General features: G+C 47.0%; 2 long non-coding RNA genes across 10 annotated transcripts in view; one reads left to right on the top strand and one right to left on the bottom strand.

Moving 5' to 3' along the window:
* Window positions 1-20,542, top strand: part of Gm13791 — a 107,006-nt gene that overhangs the window by 57,120 nt on the left and 29,344 nt on the right. For 4 of the 9 annotated variants that reach the window (XR_001783398.1, XR_001783404.1, XR_001783402.1 and 1 more), the window contains 3 exons: window positions 6,551-6,665; window positions 7,244-7,369; window positions 13,500-14,757. This is a non-coding gene — a long non-coding RNA (predicted gene 13791). Of the gene's footprint in view, window positions 1-6,550; window positions 6,666-7,243; window positions 7,370-7,587; window positions 8,505-13,499; window positions 14,758-20,542 lie in introns of those variants that run through there. The other 5 variants (XR_001783401.2, XR_001783403.1, XR_001783399.1 and 2 more) reach the window with 3 other exon arrangements.
* Gm39880 overlaps window positions 14,001-20,542 on the bottom strand; it is a 69,411-nt gene continuing 62,869 nt past the window's right edge. The window contains exon 3 of the long non-coding RNA XR_866558.3: window positions 14,001-14,713. This is a non-coding gene — a long non-coding RNA (predicted gene, 39880). The remainder of the gene's footprint in view (window positions 14,714-20,542) is intronic.

The following is a 20,542-nucleotide window of genomic DNA, read 5'->3' as shown; positions in this document are numbered from 1 at the left end:
CTTTTAAGTATCCATAGGGAATCTCCATTTGTCAGAGGAACTCACCAACTTTCTTCTAATATGTAATGTAGTCTGCCATACCTGACTGTAATGAGGATTCTAAGTATACTTTGTTGAACTAGCCTTGAGAATTCTAGCTCCTATCCGGCAAACTGCAATACCTAATTTCTTACTATCAACACTGGAGACATTTCATCTGAATGAGTAATATTCTTACGAAATTCCAAGCCCAGGGTCAGCTCAAGGACTGCCTAGGACATCAGGACATTGGTGAAAGGCCAGGAAGCAAAGTTAAATCTAACTTATCTATTTGTCAAATCATTCCTTGGAGGCACCTATAATAAAACAATACTGAAAGAAAGCACACAGAACCATTCACTGACTAATGCAAGGAAAGTTTGGAGCATTCATGCTACGGGATGCCAAGGCTCCAGGAGACCAGTTTCCGTGAAACTTTTTGCTTCAGGACTGTGTCCAAGCTTTTGGGCTTGTCAAACAGTTTCCACTAGAGTGGGTGTGGCATGCATCCATTCTACCAACCCCACTTTCTCAAAAAAAAAAAAATATCATCCTTTAAAAACAAAACAAAAGGCAATTTAGCCATCAGTTGATTAACATCTTCAACTCTTTTTGTGAGACAGGGTCTCATGTACACCAAGATAACCTCCCATAGAACAATGCTTTGGATTCTTGTTTCTCCTGCTCCATTTCCCACAGACTGAGACTGCAGGTGAGAGACACCATCTTGCTTTGTGTGGTACTTGGAATTGAATTTATGGCTTTGTGCATAGTGTGCAAGCACTCTACCAACAGCCACTCTAGCCACAACCCTAGATCCTCTCTACTCTTAAAACAAAACCCAACACAGCTGTGCATCTCATCCACATAGCTTCTATCAAAAAGGAGCTCACAGGAGCCGCAGTTGCTTTGTGTGCCTCCTGTTTTCTGACTCTTAGTGGCACTGCCCTCTCTTGTGCTTCCTTTAATTTTGTGGACTTCTCCTTCCTCTTCCTCTTCCTCTTCCTTCTCATCTTCTTCTCCTTCCTCCTCACAATGGTTTCCAAGAGTAAAATGCATGGGTAATGTTGCTGGTAAGGCACCGTATTGAGTGACTGAGGAGAAAGCAAAATCAGACAGAATCTAGGACATCATCGATGGAAACTAGTCAGCTCATTACTGACTACTCAGGTATGTTCCATTTCGTCATAGCTTCACTCCTGCATAGCAAAGTAACAGAAGCCATTAAAGCAGCGGTTCTCAACCTTCTTAATGCTGCGACCCTTTAATACCATTCCTCATGCTGTGGTGATTCCCAACCATAAAATTATCTTTATAACTGTAATTTTGCAACTGTTATGAATCGTAATGTGAACATCTGTGTTTTCCAATGGTCTTAGGTGACCCTGTGAAAGTGTCATTCCTGCCCCCCACCCCCCAGCCCCAGAGGTCACGACCCACAGGTTGAGAACTGCTGCAGTAAAGGCTCTGCCTCATTGAAGACAGTAAAGCTCACAAAAATTTGGGAAGGGTCTATATCAGATATGGAGAAACTTCTAGAGAACTGGATTGAGAAGACCCATTGACCCACAGTTCCCTCCCCCTTCTCTCTTTGGCTAATGAAAACAGTCAACAGTATGTCTGTAGCATTGCACGAGAAACCGACCCCCAATGAAGACATTAAACTCAGGGCTGCAGGGACAAGAGTCAGTCGTTGTTATCCACTACACTTGTGGGACTGGAGGTGTGTGTAAGTGGCAGTGTAGAGAACACTCGTTGTTATTGGTAAAATGATTACAGAGAACTAATAACAACTCCCAGCCACAATCCCCAGGCAGCCCAGGCCTCTGCCAGCTCATCCATCCCTGTTGACAACACTCATGAAATTGCCCAGGGGCACGCACAATTCTTGGAACTGTCTCTGTCGTTAGCCCCACAGGATTTTAATTTAAGAAGACATTAGCATCTTCTTTCTACTACAACTCTCATTCTTTCACAGACAATTTCCTGGGAGACTCTGTATGCTCATTTTTGCCCATTTTCTCACCCTCCCTCTCCTTCTGCCCCCCCCCCCCCCCCGGGGCAGCTCTTCTCCTTAGTTCCAGTGAGCAGGCTCTGGCTGGTGTGTGCATGGCATTCCTGGTCTTCTCAGCACAGTGGCCCAGGTGCCCTACTCCTTGGAGCTTTCTTGCCTTGCTCCTACTACACCATTTCTTCCTATGGCTGCCAGCTGTTCCTCTCCTTTTAGCATTATTTATTTCTTAATCTTGCATGTATGAGTTTTGCCTGCACGCATGTCTGTGTACACTGTGCATGCCTGGTGGCTGCAGAAGTCAGAATCCCTGATGCATATGGTTGGTCATTGTCATCTGGGTACTTGCTGCACACGAAACCCTATGAAAAGAGCAAGAGCTCGTAATCATGGAGCCTTCTCTCCAGCTCTCTTCTTCCTCTCCTTTTAAGAGCGGGAGCTCTTGATGCTCAGTCCTAGGCCTGTTTCTGAAAGAGCGCTTTCCCCCTTGCTCCACTCCATCTTTGTGCTTTAATTTAAAACAGACTTCTAGCTCAAGCCTCAAAATGAAAGCTCCAATCAATGCATCCCGTTGGCCTGCTGAGTCTCCCCACCTGCTGGTCCTTCAGGCTGAATGTCTCTAAAAACCAAACTGTTTCATTTGTGTCCTTTTGTGGCCTATAGTACCCCAGTGTTCACATAGCTATCTACCTATTGCAATTGCTCCTGCTCATTCCACAAGTCAATCTACCACGACCCCCTTCTCAGCCATTTCTTCACCTCTTCCTCTCATATTTTCCAGTGTGGCCCTATTTCGAGTAGCTCCAAGGGGAATCAAAGCACTCCATGTTGAAGACTCTATAAGTCGTAGTGTCTGAACTTTATAATTACAGAAAACTAGACGGTTGAGACCAGAACCAAATTATCCTGGGCTGTTTTTCAGCCCCTGAAAAGACATTCATTGACCATTCCTGTCTGATCTAACATTCGTATGACTACTAAAACCCATACTCTTAACCAGTCCAAAAGCTAAGAAAGTCATCAGATAGCACCTAAAACCTTTAGGAGAAATGTCCCAGCTTTACTGACTTATGGCTCTCTTTGTTTTGTAACTAACACAACATCAGGTGACCACTTCCATAATGAAGCATGTCTTTGGGAGCAGCCTGACTCCATTCATGTTCCTGGGCCACACACACTCATATTTGGTTCAAGAATGGTGAGGGCTATGTTTCTCCTTGACATGGCCAAAGCCAGACAAGCCTCCTTTAGATGCTTCATGTTGGCTGTACTCCATGCTCAGCCTTCCCGGGGCTCCATGCTCAGCCTTCCTAGTGCTCCCTGCTGGAAACTGTCTACTCCATGGCTTATCCTGAAGTTTCCACTGCCAGGAAACTTAACGGTTGGTCCATCTTGCTCCCTGATTTCTGGGTCAGAGCACATAGTGGGGCTACAATAAACACTGTGTCCAGAAAGAGGAGGGTGATTGATGGTAGTGGGAAGGAGTGGGTCAGCCCATTCTCTTTGCTACAGTGCAGAGCCTTAAGGTTGAGACCTTACCCAGCATTCGCAACATGGTGGCTACCTGACCCAGGGTGGCTTTTGGGTCTCACATAGAATTTCTCTCACTTTTTGGCTTGCTTTAGCGCCCTCTAGAAATGAAGAGCTGACGTTAGCATTTTGTCTCGGCACACTGGAGATCTCTGCCTCCTTCATCTTCTTTACCTATCTGAGGGGCTGGTGGTGAGGCAGCCTAGAGAGAAACAGCGAGGAAGGAGTCCAGAGGAAGGTTCCCTGAGCTCAGGTTGAGAACCCACTCACGGGTGCAGCAGGGATACAGAGACAGTCAATACTGTGGCTGGCCATCATGGTCACCCAGGGCCTTGATATCCACAGAACTGCTCTCTTCTCCGTTTAGATTTAGTTGAGCCAGACCCAGCCACTTAGTTATCTGGCAAACTTCCTGTATCTGGATCTACATCCATGAAGAATGTCATTACTGGATAATGCCAATTGTATCACACACCTTGCTTTTTCATTGAAATGGCAGTGCAAATCCAAGTACAAACAGCACTGTTAATGGCTGAGAGGTCTATAGAGGCCAGAGACTTTGGTATTTATCTTTAAAATGAAAACCTTAAAAATTTATTGAAAGAACTTGAAGGCGCTTGACATAGACCTCGCAGAAAATGAAAGCTGTGCCTTAGTGGATAAGAAAGACCATTACCAGGAACGAGGGGGATGGCTCAGTGGTTAGAGTACTCACTGCACTAGTGTGAGGACCAAAGTTCAGATCCCTAAAAACCTGCATAAATGCCAGGCGGAGGCAGTGGCCGGCTGTAATCACAGCCTTAGAAGGCAGAGGAAAGGTGCTCCAGTTAACAAAGCTGAAAGGAGCTGGAGATCTGACGAGCACTTTGACATCAGATGTGGAGATACAGAGTTCTGAGTTTACCCTGCTGGTTTTAGGTCTGGTGTTGGTCCAGTACTGCCTCCTTTCCTCCCTTTAGGAATGGTGATGTATAGCCCATGCCATTGTATGTGAAGTTTGTAATCTGCTTTTTGATTTTGATTTTACAGGGAGTTACAGAGAAGTTGTTGTCATTATCTCAGAAGAGGCTTTAAATGTTGGAATTAAAGAGTTGAGACTATGGTAGACTATGGGAACTTTTGAAGTTGGACAGAGTGCATTTTTTTTCATTATGATATAGCTACAAGCCTATGGGGGCTAGGGAGTGGAATTTTGTATAATGTGGTATTTTGTATAAGCATAGGCTCATATATTTGAATGGTCCATCATCAGAGAGTGGCACTACTTGAGAGGGATTAGGAGGTGTGGTCTGCTAGAGTAGGTGTTGCCTTGTTGAGAAAAGTGTGTCATGAGGGGTTGGTTGGCTTTGAGGTTTCAAAAGCCCAAGCCAGACTCAGGCTCTTCAGACCTCCAACTCCTTTCAGCTTTGTTGACTGCAACACCTTGCCTCTGCCTTCTAAGGCTGAGATTACAGCATGCCACCACCTCCACCTCTTCCTGCTGCTTGCAGATCTGGATTTAGAGCCCTCAGCTCCTTCTCCAGCACCATGTCTGCCTGTATGCTGCCATGCTTCCCCCCATGATGATAATGGATTTAACCTCTGAAACTGCAATCAAGTCCCAATTAAATGTGTTCTTTTTATAAGAATTGCTGTGGTCACAATGTCTCTTCATAGCAATAGGATAGTGACTAAGACACAAGGAATCACAGAGCAATCTGCCGGGTAAGACTAGTTGTATGAGCGAGCTCTGGGTTTGACTGAGTTTGAGAAACCCTGCTTCTGTGAATCAGGCAGAGGAATAATTCCTGATACCCACCGTGGGCCTCCAAGTTCATGCATATTCATGTAAGTGGATTCATACATGTGCAAAGCAAAGCATGCAAGGATGCACACATACCAAAGAACATCAGTGCCTTCTACCTTAGCATTGGACTAAGCAGCAACAGTAAGCCCCTCCAGAAAAGATCTCTAGATGTTGCACAAAGAAACACACAAAGTGAAAGTATCCCAGCAAAGCAGCTTCTTTTTGTAAAAAGGGTGACCAACCCCAACCCAAAAGCCAGGTAGGTGATGAAGCACAGTGGGGCCGGCCGGGAGGTCATTCAGCTTTCAGTCTCAGTGACGGTGTCTAATCCTGTTGGTGGGAGCTTGATCTCACAATCTGATGAGATTGGCTAATTTGTGATTGGAAAGAGCAGGAAGAGTGCTATAGAGTCCAGCCCTGGGATTGCAAACGGTCACACAGAAAGAAGAGTTTCACAGGATTGGGTGGTTATGTAACATTGGCCCTTGCCACCTTTAATAGAAAAAAGAATTTCATCATCCCTCACACTATATTTTGCATAGTATGTTGTATATAGCCTGTGTTAGCATTCTGTCTAAGCTCCTCCCCACAGTTACCTGGCAACAGCCAGGTAGGCCTGACCCACTATAAAAGGGGCTGTTTGCCTCCTCCTCATTCTCTTCCTCATCTTCTTGCTCTCTTGCTCTTTCTCTGCTTTCCTTCCCCTCTCTCTCCCCATTCCCCCCTCCCCCCAATCCACATGCTCCTCTCCTCTCCTCTCCTCTCCTCTCCTCTCCTCTCCTCTCCTCTCCTCTCCTCTCCTCTCCTCTCCTCTCCTCTCCTCTCCTCTCCTCTCCTCTCCTCTCCTCTCCTCTCCTCTCCTCTCCTCTCCCCTTGTCTGTCTCTACTACCCTCTTAACTCCCCTCCCCATGCCCTGAATAAACTCTATTCTATACTAAAGCATTGTGTGGCTGGTCCCTCCCTCAGAGGGAAGGGATGCCTTGACATGGGCCCGCCAAGGCACCCCCTTCCCCTACACCTCCATAGAACATACACCCCTCTTTATCTTTTTATAAACACAACAGCCTGTTTGTTTGTTCGTTCGTTTGTTTGTTTGTTTGTTTTTGAGGTGGCGTAGGGGGATCAAGGGCTAGAAGTCTCCAGAGAGCTGAGGAGTTTGTGGAATCTTCTCACTTAATTTCTATTCCCGTTGTTAACGTGTCAGCAAGCACGTGAGGACATCTCCCAGATGTGCCACTTACCAGCAGAGGACACTGTGGTTTGACCACTGAAAGTCGAGAGAAACAGACTCAAACCGTTGCTCCGCCTGAAAGAATAAGGTATTCCGTTTGATAACACGGGCATAGCTTTGTGATAATAATGCGCTTTAGAAATGAGTCTGTGGTTTTAAGTAATTAGCATATAAATTTTAGTTATCAATTGGTTCATAACAAACAGACTCGCTAGGTGCCCTACTCAGTCATTTATCTAAATGAAAAGTTCTGTTAAATTGTATTTGTGGGCATTGATCAAAACTAATAGGAAAAAGAGATTAAGATGAAAATCATGGGATTAAAATTTTAATTAGCTTGCCCCTGAACAGTTGACTCGCTGACTGGAAGCACACGGCTCCCCCTGCATGCCTGTGAGCAGGAGTGTCTCACCAAGACTGAAATTGTGAGCGTCGCCCTTCTGCCTAAGGGGGAGTGAAAGGAGAAGGTGGCACCTGGGGTCACATGGTCTCTCAACACTCAAGCTTCCTGAGGTCAGGGCTGAGGGTCTCCCCGCTCTGGCCTCAAACCTCCTCGTACCCAGGGGTTCTGAGGTCAACTCGCCCCCCAGCCCCATATTAAACAACAGTGATCGTCAGGCAAAGCCTCAGGAGTGATCTTAATTTCTTCTTTATCTCATCCCCTAGGCCACAGCCATCAAATCCTGCCAGCGTCCCCACCAAAGCATGTTATGAGTCCACCTGCTCTTTCAGTGACTTCCCTCCTGGGCCAGGGCCAGCACATCACCTGCTCGTCACCCTGCCCGCCTGCAGGTCAGCACTCTCTTTGTATGTTTTGTCTTGTTTTTTGCTTTGTTTGGTTTGTGTGTTTGTGTGTTTGTTTTTTCTGGGTGCTGGGAATACAGTAGAGCCACTTTGCATGATCTAAGTGCTGGGGACACAGCACTGGTCTTCATGCTTGTGTGGTAACTGTTTTTATCCATGGAGTCATCTCCCCATAACCTGATGGTATGCTCTTTAATATCCAATAGACAACGGATGGTGCTGCAGAGGGACCTTACTCAGACTCATCCTCACTCTAGGGTGGACTCGAGGACTGGGGATGAGGGAGGGACATTCCCTTGGTGTTCAGGAAAGAGAGTCAGAGAAGGTAAACTTATCTTTCTATAAATCTTCCTTAGCCTGATGTTGAGTCAACGTCCTGCCTTCTACACACCATTGACCTCGACTTCCTTATGACTACCCTTGGAATTTCTTCCAATTGAAATGCAGACTTTATTCAAGTCCCAGCCAGGGTTCCATGTCTCCTCTAGTCTGTGACAGTTCTCAGAATTTCCATGATTTCTACAGTCTTGGCTTTGAGGCTGGCCAGTGATTTGGGGACTGTTCCTCAGCCTGAGTGGCTATGATCTTATCTCTTGGTTGTTCTGGGTCTTGGACAGCCACACCCTTTTGATGTTCCAGGATGAATTGTGTGACATCAATATGGCCCCCTGGTTCTGTTCTGCATTTACTGGCACAGGTATGAAAGTCAAAGGTCAGTTCTCTCCTTTGACCATATGGGTCCCAGTGATTAAACTCAGGTCATCAGCCTTGACAGCAAGTGCCTTTACCCAATAAGCCATCTTGCTAGCTCGAGGATTCTATTTTTATTGGTATTTATTTGAGGGCGGATGGTGTGAGAGTCCTTCAGTTCTCCAGGAATGCAGATTTTCCTTTTGCATAAGCTGGGGTAAAGGTGGGGGTGGGGCAGGGACTTGTTCACACTGTGCAGCCCAAGTGCAGAGATTCGAGTCAGTAATGGCTGGGGGAGCTTTGTTCTGTTTGCTTTGCGACAGAGTTTGCTGTGTAGCCTGATACCTGTGAGCCTGTCCTGAGCTCAGGAGAGTGGCCCTGCTGGTTTAGCTGTGGCCACCTCCTTTTTTTGTTGTTGAGTTTTGTTTTACTTCATTTTTTTTTTTTTTTTTTTGCTTTTCACTTCCTTCCCTCCTTCATTTTCTCTTCTCTTCTCTTCTCTTCTCTTCTCTTCTCTTCTCTTCTCTTCTCTTCTCTTCTCTTCTCTTCTCTTCTCTTCTCTTCTCCTCTCCCCTCCCCTCCCCTCCCCTCCCCTCCCCTCCCCTCCCCTCTCTCTCTCTCCCTCCCTCCCCCTCCCCCCCCCCTCTTTTTGAGACAGGGTTTCTCTGTGTAGTCCTACCTGACTATCCTGGAACTAGCTCTGTAGATCAGGCTAGCTCAGAAGTCAGAGGTTTTCCTGCTCCTGCCTCCTGTGCACCACCACACCCTGCTGGGGCTACCTCTTGATGTATATAAAGGAAAACGGGATGTGACATGCCTTTGTCCTGAGGTGTGTATGTGGACTAGACAGAGTGCTTTCATCTGAGAGATATCAGCGGATGTTTAATACAAAACGTCATCACTTTTGACGCTCTAGCTGCTCTATTATTTCATGCTCAGGACACCTTAAATTGTTTTGTGTGGGAGGAGGTTGTTTTGATTTTTGAGACAGAGGCTTGCTGTGTAGCTCAGGCTGGTCTGGAACTTGTAGCAATGCTCCTGCCTCAGCTTCCTCAGTGCTGGTGATTCAGATGTAAACCACTGTGCCCAGTGCTAATACCTACTGTAGGTATTATTAGTTATTTAAACAACCAAGATACAACTTACTGCAAGGCAAGTGGCAGGCTTGGGCTTGACTCCAGACACACTGTGTGCTACTTCCACGCTACCAATCTGTTCTCCTACTGTGTGCCAAGCAAGACTGTATGTTAGATGGCCTGGAAAAGAACCTCTGTTCATTCACAAATGTCACCCTCTTTCTTAGTGGCAGTTCCTGTACCTTGAGAACCTCTGAGCCAGGGTACCCTGCCAGGTTGCTGTGGCTACAGACAGGGATTGACTTTAGTTGGCCATCTGCTCTGCTGGTTGCCAGATGCTGTGGCTCTCAGCCACTGCATGGGCATCTCTGCTATTTCCATCAAGCTTCTCCAGCCCAGAACTGGGTGGACTCAAAGCCTGCGCTCTCCGTCATGACAGAAGCATGGCTTCCTGAGTCTCCCTCCCTCCTGTGTGACTATGTCTCTGAAATCCCTTTGTGCTTAGAAGGACTGGTAGCATTGTTGTGAGCAGTTCATTAGTACCATGTGCTTGTTCCTTAAACCAAACATGCTGTGTAAGGCTCTTAGTTAACACTAACAAGAGGGACTTAAAAAGTCCCGGAATTGTCTGTGGCACATAAACTATGACCATGTAAATGGGCTGTCCTGAGTGAGGCAGCACACACAGCGAGCGCATCAGGGTTCTTTGGACTTGAGGCTCCAGCTCCTTCAGAGGCCTGATGTGACTGCTAAGATCCTGGCTGCCCTGTCTCAGGGTGTTTGCTGAACTTTCTCCAGGAGATACAACAGATAGGGGCCATCGGTCTTCTGCCTCTTCTCCTCTGACAGTTCTCTGGCCATCATTCTTTCTGTTCTTCATGGTTGGAAGTGGCAGAAGCAGGGAGGTATAGCTACACCAATGGCTAGAATAGACTGGGAAAGCAGTAATCAGTCCGATGGGACAGAATATAGGCTGTCTGCCTTATTAAAATTACTCTACTTGGGACTGGTAAGATGGCTCAGAGGGGAAAGGCACTTGCTGCGAAGCCTGCTGACAAGCTCTGGGTTGTCTCTCTGTTCCCACCCTGGAAGGGAGCTGAGGTGCCTGCACACCAATTTCTGTAATGGACAGTTGCTCACAGTAGTGGGCCTGGGAAGAAAGCTTTGGCCAGGCTTCTGGTGATGGTAGCAAGCAGGGTATACTGAGGTGCTAGTGTTGGCATTTAGTCTAGGCTCCGCCCCACAGTTACCTGGCAACAGCCAGGTGTACCTGACTCACTATAAAAGGGGCTGCTTGCCCCCTCCTCTCTTTCTTGCTCTGCTTGCTCTCCTGCCCTTTTTCCTTACCCCCTTCCCCATTCCCTCCCCCTCTCTCCACGTGCTCATGACCAACCCCTCTCCCTCTCCCTCTCCCTCTCCCTCTCCCTCTCCCTCTCCCTCTCCCTCTCCCTCTCCCTCTCCCTCTCCCTCTCCCTCTCCCTCTCCCTCTCCCTCTCCCTCTCCCTCTCCCTCTCCCTCCCTCCCTCCCTCTCTTTCTCTTTCTCTTTCTCTTTCTCTTTCTCTTTCTCTTTCTCTTTCTCTCTCTCTCTCTCTCTCTCTCTCTCTCTCTCTCTCTCTCTCTCTTTCTCTCTCTCAACCCCCTTCCCCATGTCCAGAATAAACTCTATTCTATACTATACAGTCATATGGCTGGTCTCTCAGGGGGAAGGGATGCCTCAGCGTGGGCCCACAGATGCACCCCCTTTCCCCACACTTCACCAAACCTCCACCAAATACATTCCTTTTCTCTTTATTGTATTCTATTTTATTTTATTTTATTTTTAATAAAACACAGCAGCCGGGCCTTCAGGGCAGGCCTGGGAACTGACAGCTTCCACCTTTAGGCAAAACCAAACACTGCCCCACACTCCCCGACCATGCTTCCTCCTACCAGTGGCCTCCAAAGCTTCTTTCATGTGCTCTCCGCTGCTCTGGCTGTAAATTCATTTCACTGGCAAATTCAGTAAATTCCACCTTCAAAGCATCAGCATTTCTTTTCTTTGTTTGAATCAGGGATTCCTGTGCTGCCAAGGCTGGCCTCGAACTCCAGATGCTTGCCCTGCCTCAAGTGGCAGGCTTCCAGGCATGCACAATGCGGGGGCGGGGCAAGCTATGCCTGATTCCTGCTGCTTCTCATCCCTCCCACCCCCAGCATCCGTCTCTCACTGATCTTAGTGCCTCTTCCTAGCCCCAGCTCCCTGTTATACCCTTTCCCTCCAGGTGGTGAAGGCAGCCATCTCCACAAACCTAAATCAGAACATTTTATTCCTCAATTCAAGAGGAGGTATGTAGAGGTGTCTTGTCACTCTTTGGTTAAATCTGAGAACCCTGCTATGCATTAAAAGATTCTCTGCTGCCACCTGTCCTCTCTGACCTCAGTGACCTCTGTCCTTTCCTCTGCTCACAGAATTGGTTTCCTGGACACACTACTGACCCAGGGCCTTTGAACCTGTTCTTCCAACCAGCCCTTGAGATAGTAATACTACTCAGTTCACTCATTCAGTTTTCTGTTCAATTTTCACTTTCTTAAGAAAGAATTCTTAGTACTAGGTCTAAAAACAGAGCATGGTCTTCCTTTGGTTGCTTTTATTTTTTCTTCCATAACAAAGACCTGAATGGTCTGTTTTTGTTGTTGTTGTTGTTGTTTGTCTGGTGTTTGTTTGTTTGGGGCCTGCTTCCTACACTGGAATACAAGTGCCAGCAATGAGAAAATCCTGTCTTGAATCCTGGCGTCACCCCAAGCTCCTGAAAGAGGGTGACATACAGGAGGTGGGCATTGATCGGATGGAGTTATCACTGGCCCCAGAGAGAGCATTCATCACCCAAGACCTTTCAGGGCAGATGGGAAATCTCAGACCTCAGCTGATATACGCCGGGCAGCAGCTTGTCTCTGAGCTGACGCTGTCAAAGGTCCCAGAGGGATCAAAGACTCCGGGGTGTAGGAGGGGGTTCCCATGTGCTCTTCCTTAACATCAGGGCAGAGAGCAGCCTCTTCATTTTCCTGTCAGTTTGTCTTCCTGAGAACAATAGAAGGAAAATTGGGGCAATCGATGTCCCACATGTAGTATACAATGACAGGGACAAAGAAGTATTTTTTTTTTCCTTTTTAATAAACTAGAAGACAAAGTTGATCATTTTGCTTGCTGCCTGGAGCACAGTAAGTACACAGTGAATATTGAATGTTTGGACAATGTCTTCTCTGAGTCGATGAAGCTTCTGTGTGTGCTTACTACACTGTAGGCACCGTGTAAAACGGCTCACACATTAAAGATACCAAGAAAGGAGGGGATGGTCTCCATCTCTGCCAATCAACTCAGAAAACCCTTGTTAGAGTAGAAAGGACTTCTGATCCAGAGAATAGAAACTCTGGCCTGGTTGGAGATCTAACATTCCAACTAGGCCAAGTTAATCACCTGGCCAAGGGACCACCCCTAGGAAGATGTACTCCCCTTAGGTTATGCTAAAGAGATAAGAGTATAACTGGCCCTTCCACTGTGTCTCCTTCCCAGAATCCATGACCCTATAGGAGCTGACAAGACAGTCAGGTAGGGTGTAATCTGGATTAGAAAAGCATAACTTCTCTCTTTCTCTCTTCTCTTTAAGCACACTTTCCTTAACAGACCAGATTTCCCTGATCCTCCACCATCCTGTTCTGTCTACAGCCTCCTGCCCTGTGGCTGTGTGGGGGCCAAGTGTCTGACCTCTGCGGCAGCTCACATGGCATGGCTCTCCACCTGCAGTTCTCACTTCACTCTCCACACAGATTTATAGTTCACCTGCCCTGGGAGGCTTTTCCTTTAAACTCTAATAAAATTGTCCTTGAGCTTCCATTTAAGCCCATTCTTAAGTTCTCTTATTAATGGGTCCAAGAACCCCACTTTCCCAGAATCCCTCATCCCTACCCACCCCCCTCTCCCATACTGTGGCTCTGAAAAGAAAGGAATCAATTCTCTCTTTGGACCTGATCTATTTTAAACTACTCTAAAATCAATGCAGGCTTGTTTTAAGAAAAAAAAATCTTAAATTACAAAAAAGCAAAAGAGAAGAAGAAAAATAACCTGTGATTTTTTTTTACCACCCAGAGATTCTCACCGTTAGCACGCTGGGATAAGGTATGGCCTCCCTGTGTTTTCTTTGTGTTTTCATGGAGTCTTGACACAGAATTCTCCCTCTCTCTTTAAAACTTAATACGGTAATATAAGCACCTCTGCGTGCTGTTCACAGCTCAGTGAACACCTTTTTTTTAATAGCCGTGTGCCATCTCATCTCATCTCCCTGTGGTAGCCCCGTTAACTCCTTTTCTATCTTTTAAGATTGTAAGGAACACGGCACTCAGCTTCCTCCTGCCCCCATCTTCCTGCTGCTGCTGGGACTTGAGGAGTCCCCACCACGCGATAACTAGTTCTAAGGGATATGGACTCTTAATGCGTTTTGCGAGATTTCATTTTGATTTCTAAAACTGCTTGAATGTGTCTTCCACAAAAGAGCTCCAGCAAAGCAGATTGCCTGGAAGAATTTACTTCCCGTGTTGAGGCGTACAGGCCCGCAGTGTTTTAGCACCCAGTTTAAATGAGCAGATTACAGCCCGTCTCCTCTTCCAGCCTCTCCTCTTGCTAATAAAATGCAGCAACGGCGCTGTAAAAAAATCTTTCTTTGGTAAACAACGACTTTTGCTGTTCTCAGGGATTGTTTTTGTAGAGTCTTCCTGGCAGATACTGGGTTTATGCTGAGAACTTTGTGTTGTATTTTTGCACGCCTGTTTAGGGTGTCTTAAGGGTTTAGTTCTGCTCTATGGATTATTTTTTCTTTCATTCTCAGCCTAGGGAGAAGGTTCAGTCGGTGAGAGTGCTTGCTCTGAAAACATAAGGACTCTAGTTCAAATCCCTGGCACATACATGGAGAGCTGGGCGTGTCTGAAGCCCCCACTGCAGGGCAACAACAGGTGGATTGTGACAATCCATTGACCCAGAAAAGTGAACTTCAAGGTGATAAGGCAGAGTGATCCAGAAAGACACTTAAGATAGTATTCTGGTCTCCATGTGCATACATACAGACATGTATGCCTGTATATTCATGTGCAGGTAACACACACACACACACACACACACACACACTCAGATTCCCCACATGAATACATACAAATAATTTTAAAATTTTTTAAAGGGGGTCTACACTTTGCAGCAATAGGACCTCTACCGACCAACCTGTCTTTGTCTTGTCCAAAGGACTGTGACTACCTTGCAGGGTTCACCCTTGAGAACAGCATGTGGGTAAGGTTTTCTTTATAAGACTGGCCAGCCTGGTGAGGGCCTGGCTAAAGATGGACAGTTTGTAAATTAAGGAACCCATGCAATAGCAGGTCAGGAAAGGGACTGGACTGCCAACATCTGGAAAAGCCGAGGGATACGTGATGACTTGGAAGAGAATCATCTCCTTCTGTCTTATGGCCAGCACGCACGGGACAGTGTTAGAAAGGATGCCGACGTCTCTTATGTGTCATGAAAAGAAGTCCATTCTGAAGAGCGAGCTGTAAAGAAACACAGACAGTTTGATCCTGTGTTTGCTACAGAGGTTAGAGAACTCTGTTTTATTTTAATTATACAGATGAATATATTATACATTTATTGGGAAATATATAGAATATATGTTCATATCATAAAATTATATATTATATGTTATGTGTTAAAATATTATATTCAATGTTCTATATTATACATTATATATTATATTATATATTATGTATTATTTATTATGTATTAGTTATAGGTTATAGATTATAGATTATATGTTATAGATTACAGGTTATAGATGACAGGTTATGTTATATGTTGCATGTTGCATGTTACATGTTATATATTATATTATATTATATACATTGTATATTGTATATACTATACTATATACGGTACGCGGTACGCGGTACGCGGTACACGGTACGCTATATGCTATATACTATATACTATATACTATATACTATATACTATATACTATATACTATATACTATATACTATATACTATGGACCTGGGAGGAGAACAAGGACATGTTCACCTCTCAAAACTCAGCTGAACAAACAGGCTACAACAACCTCAAATTCTTCTTGCAAGTTGAGCAAAGGAAGAAGGCTGCAAAACAAGTGTGTGGGGGGGTGTGAGTCAGAAGGAGTGAGGACAAGGAGGTGGTTGTCAGGGAGGGCCTGTGCAGGGTGAGTTCCTCTCCTGTGGAGCCCGAGGCACGGAGGTCAGGCTCCATGAACATGGCTGCCTAAGCTGCACACATTCCCCTACTCCTCCTCCCACTCCAAGCTGTTGGAGACTCTTGTGTTGACCTGATACCATCCTGGCAGGAATGAAGACTATAGACAAAATGCCCCCCACCCCCTACCCCCACTGGGAGCTGGGAGAAGGGAAAGTCGAAGCCTGGTGACTCCAGGGAAGAGATTTCACACAATGGCTCTGAGAAGCTGCTGGGCAGACAGGAGCCCAGAGACGAGAAAGGCAGGACCACACCTTGAGTAGGGTTGCTTGACCCACTTACCTCTTCCTCCTATTTAAACCTGAACCTCGTGTGAGGCCCCAGAGATGGAGTTGGAGGAGCGGCAGAACTCTGAGTTCCTCTGCCCAGTGCTCTCACATTTAATGATTTTCCTCTTTTCTGCTTTTCACTGTTGCTTTCCTGTTCAATTGGCCTCTTGAGAACTAGTGACTGAGCCTGGGTGAAGCCTCTGACCCTAACAATTCTGAGGACAGAATTCTGGGAACTGACCTGGAAGTCCCTTGGAAGGTCTTTGGGAAGGAGGGAGAGGACGGCCATGAGAAAGGCTCTGGATGTAAAAGACTGACTGGGCTTCAGTACCCACATGCTCTGGGCACACAGGCCTTGGGCCTTGAAATCCAGACAGTGCCCAGGGCTTCCATTAACCTTTCCCTGGGAGAGAACGCTGAGATACAGGTCTCTGAGGAGGGAAGGCTCTGGAGCTGCTCGGTATCAAAATGCTTTGCTTTACGGTCCGTTCGTGAATTAGGGGGTGTTTACAGGGAGGGGATGATTTAGACTCAGGGGAGTCTGCTGCTAATAGAAGGCATCATTGAATCTCAAAGTCTATTAGAGACTGTTGTCCTACATCTTGTGCGATGACATTTTGCTACCCGGCTGACCTGACTCTTGTGTTTGCCTTTGTATTGGGATACCTCTCTTCCTTTATTCCTCTCTTTTCTTCATTGTGCTTTAAATATTAGATTTCCCTCCCTCCCTATAGCCGAGTCAAAAAAGGCTTTAAGGTAGGCAAAATACCAAAGAGGGGCATCCAGAGATGGTAGCACTGTGTGTCTCTGACCCAGGGCCTCTAGGCTCTTTGTTTCCTGTGAGACCTCCAGCAACAAGTGTCCTGTAACAAGTGTTTCTGTATTTAGGTAGGGGTGGCACTGTATATTTCATTGTATGCATGTGTGTTTTGTATGTGGGCCACATATGCATATGTGTTTGTTGGTTATGGGTGCATGCATGCAGGGGTTTGCAAGTGTGCATGTGTGTGCGTGTACGTGTGTGAGACAGGGTCTTGCACCAAGTCTAGAGCTCACTAATACGACTAGACTACCTGGCCAGCAAGTCCCAGAGGTCCTCATGCTTGTACAGCAAGCTCTTTGATGACTGAGCCATCTCCTGGCCTAAGTCCCATCCAGTTCTTAGTCATTTTGCCCCAACCATTACTGTTAAGACTTTTGATCCCTCATCAGACATGCTGGTCCTGGGGGTTCATTTCCAGAGTGCCTGCTCCTCAGAGGACACTCTTGGCAGTGACTCTAGTAATCTCCAAACACAAAAAAAAGGGACTGAAGTGCACCAAAAGCCACCCTACTGCCTCTGGAGAGGGCAGCCCAGTGCCACTCCATGAGGGACCGCCCCCCTCCAAGCCCCAAGAGTAAGAACAGCCCTTTCTCTTCCCAGAGTCTGAGATCTGGCCCTTGGCCTGGTGAGAGCAGCCTTGCTCTGTGGTCCAGTTTACTGGTGACCTCTGTCCAGGCACTACTGAAACCAGCTGGGGGCCTGGCCCACGCCTACCGCCCAGCCCGCCGGAATGAAGGCCTCTTCTTTTGAGCAAATAGTTTGCACATTGACATCTAGAAAATGAAAGCATTTGTAGTGGCGGGGTGCCCAGCTTCTCCCTGTGGTCTCTGGAAAAGATTTCGTGAGAGAGAATGGTACAAGGTCTTTCCATCTGATCCTCCCTCCAGGCCGGCAGCACAGAGCTGTGGGGAGCCTGTCTTCCTTCCCTGGCACCCCACAGTTTGCTATTGTCCCATTGGTCTCCTCTTTGAGTTGAACAAGGCGGGCAGACAGGCCAAGGGATATATTTCAACTGCCCTTGGCTGTGTTTATAATCACAGACATGAAAAGGGAGGAAGGAGATTGAGTTTATAGGATGGGTTCTTTGTGTAAGCTCATTTATCTCTCTCGAGCAGCAGTGGGCTGAGTGAGTTTCCTTTTTGTTTCCAATTCGGGAAACTGAAATATGAATCTATGCTGATGAGAGAAGAAAGGAATTGAAAGAGGCATAAATCTTATCTTCCGAGCCCTCCGTCGGCTTCTGTGAAGAAGGGGCTCTAGACTGGTAATTAACTGCTTTGTGGCTGAAGAATAGCATCCAGCCACATTGGATAAAAGGCTGGAGGGAGGCGCAGGGCTAACCATGAGCAGTGTCCCCCAGCCTGACATGTCACCTAGATCCCAGCTCTCAGAGTCAGCCTGGGAGGTGTTTGGCCCCTTTCTGTACCACGTACAGAGGGCATCGCTCAGCCAGTGGTTGCACAGAGGTATCCTGGATGCCACTTGGACTTATTGCCAACTATATTCCAATCCTTGCCCAGGACCTACTAGGTGCTTAGGGAGATCTGATGGGTAGTGACTGCCACCTGGTAGCACTCATGCAAGTTCTTGTTTCTCTCTCATCCCTGTGGTAGAATTGTAAGAGTGTAGATAAGTCACTTGTCACCATGCCTTGCACATGGCAGGGGATCAGTCCATGGAGCTGTTGACCACACTGCAGAATGTAAGTTCATGGAGCACACAGACTTGTGATAGTCTTCAGTGTTCACAAGGCTTACAGTGAACACTCTGCACCTCAGCTCACACACATCTGTCCTGGAGGCCACCCCTCCTATATTAGCACCAGAGGAGTGACTGCCTACCTCCTGTCCTTCCCATTGGGTGTCACTTCAGTTCCCTGGATCTGAGCCCCCGAGCTCTGTCTCCCCACCGAGCACAGGCAGATCCCCTGAACAGCTGTGCATGCCTCTGTCTCCTTGAAGCAGAAACCTCTCAGGCGCACTGAGGGCCCAGTGAATCATACACCCTCAATTCAGACAGCTGCCCAGCAGGTACCCCTTTAATACTTACTAAGGGTGTGACAGAGCCATGTAGCAAAGTCACCACCTCCCTTGCTCACATACCTATTCCATACACAGAGCCTGAGGTCCAGAGGGCCTCTGGTGTTGGAAGAAGCCCCTGGGTTAGTTAGTTTTAAACTGAATCTCAAAATCAGGCCTTCTAACTTAGAGTCGGGGCTGCTTGCACCAGACACATGGGCTATGTCACACTGAGGATGATGATGAGTAGGTACTAATTGGACTATCAGAAGTTCAGGACCCATGTGGTTCATGGAAGCAGAGCCTGAGAGTCCGCTGAGGGAGAAGGCACAGGGCAGGGCTACAATGGGTAGCGTTGGGGGCAGCAGCCATGGAGGCAAGGGTTGGGGATTGAGATTTGGAGGTGTGATGGTCGTCAAAACCTGTGAGGTAGTTGGAAATGAGACTGAACACTGTCCATGCAATACATAGTGGAAACACAGTGGAGAACTCTGATGGGGGCGGGGACGGGGGGGAGACGTAGCCTGTGACTTGGGTCCGATGAACTAGAGGGGCTAGGCTTGTTGCTACTGATGCAGGGTGTTTGGGATGGAGGAAGCAGCCAGGCAACCTAAGCTGTGGGTGGTCAGGGGCATGCTGGAGCACAAACGAGCCTGGAAAAGCAGGGGATCCTACATGTAAGCCCCAACTCAGAGTCCCGTGATGCAGGACAGTGATCTCAGCTACTTAGATGGTGGAGGCAGAGGGATGACCATCAAGGCCTGCCTGGCCTGCAGAGTGAGACCTTGTCTCAAAACAAAAAGGCCAACGGGTGAATCTCAGTTCTGTCTTCAGTACCTCAAACATAAACGACCAAGCAAAGAATCTCCAACTGTGTCTGGTCTCAGCACACCTGACTGGGCCAAGGTTCCCCTACGTGCAGCTGCTGTAGTTGATGTGAGTTGTTGCTGGGTTATTAGGACTGTGAGGATTAACCAAAACAGGGAAGCACCAAATATAGAAGCTGGCACATAGTAGGTGTGCAACAAAATATACAGGGTCCAGTTGGGAGTGGTGGCACACACCTTTTGTCCCAGCACTTAGGAGGCAGAACAGGTGGATATCTTGTAGGTGGATGCCAGCCTGGTCTGCATAGGGAGTTCCAGGACAGCCAGTGCTGCACAGAGACTCTGATGTGTGTGTGTGTGTGTGTGTGTGTGTCTGTGTGTGTGTCTGTGTGTGTGTCTGTGTGTGTGTCTGTGTGTGTGTCTGTGTCTGTGTCTGTCTATCTCTGTCTCTGTGTGTTTAAGATACAGTGTCCAGTTGGGGAAATGACTCAGACAGTATATTGCCTCACAGGCGTAAGGAATTGACTTTAATCTCTAGGACCCATGTTAAAAGGCAGACATGGAGGTTGGAGAGATGGTAATTCAGCAATTAAGAGCACTTACTGCTCTTCCAGAGAACCAGAATTCTATTCCCAGTAACCACATGGCAGCTAACGACATCTGTAACTCCAGTTCCAGGGCATCTAATGCCCTCTTCTGGATTCTGGCAAAACACATAAAATAAAAATAAATAAAGCTTAAAGAAAAAAAAAACAAGCCAAGGATGATAGCATACATTTGGCATCCCAGTATTGGGGAAGCAAAGAAGGGTAGATCCCCAGGGCTGGCAGGGCGACCGGTCCAGCCTAATGTGCAAACACAGATCCCAGATCCCGAGGAGACAGCCTGGTGGAGAAAACAACCACACAGCAACCAAACACGGACTCACAGGGTAAAGTGCTTGTCCTGCAAGCCTTGTACCCTGAGCTCTGCCTCTGAGACCCATGCAAGGAAGAGAGAGAACAGACTCCACTCTTTTCTTCTTACTTCCACACGCACATACATGTGTGTGCACACACATACACACAAATGATAACACACTGAGACAAAGTGGGCATCCCTCAAGAAACAACATTCAAGCTTGTCCTATGACACTCAGATGTAATAGGAGTCACAGGAAAACACA

The sequence above is a fragment of the Mus musculus genome, chromosome 2 (assembly GCF_000001635.26).
Source record: "Mus musculus strain C57BL/6J chromosome 2, GRCm38.p6 C57BL/6J".
Lineage (NCBI taxonomy): Eukaryota > Metazoa > Chordata > Mammalia > Rodentia > Muridae > Mus > Mus musculus.
Note: the sequence above shows the minus strand (reverse complement) of the source record. Positions and strands in the feature narration are given on the sequence as shown.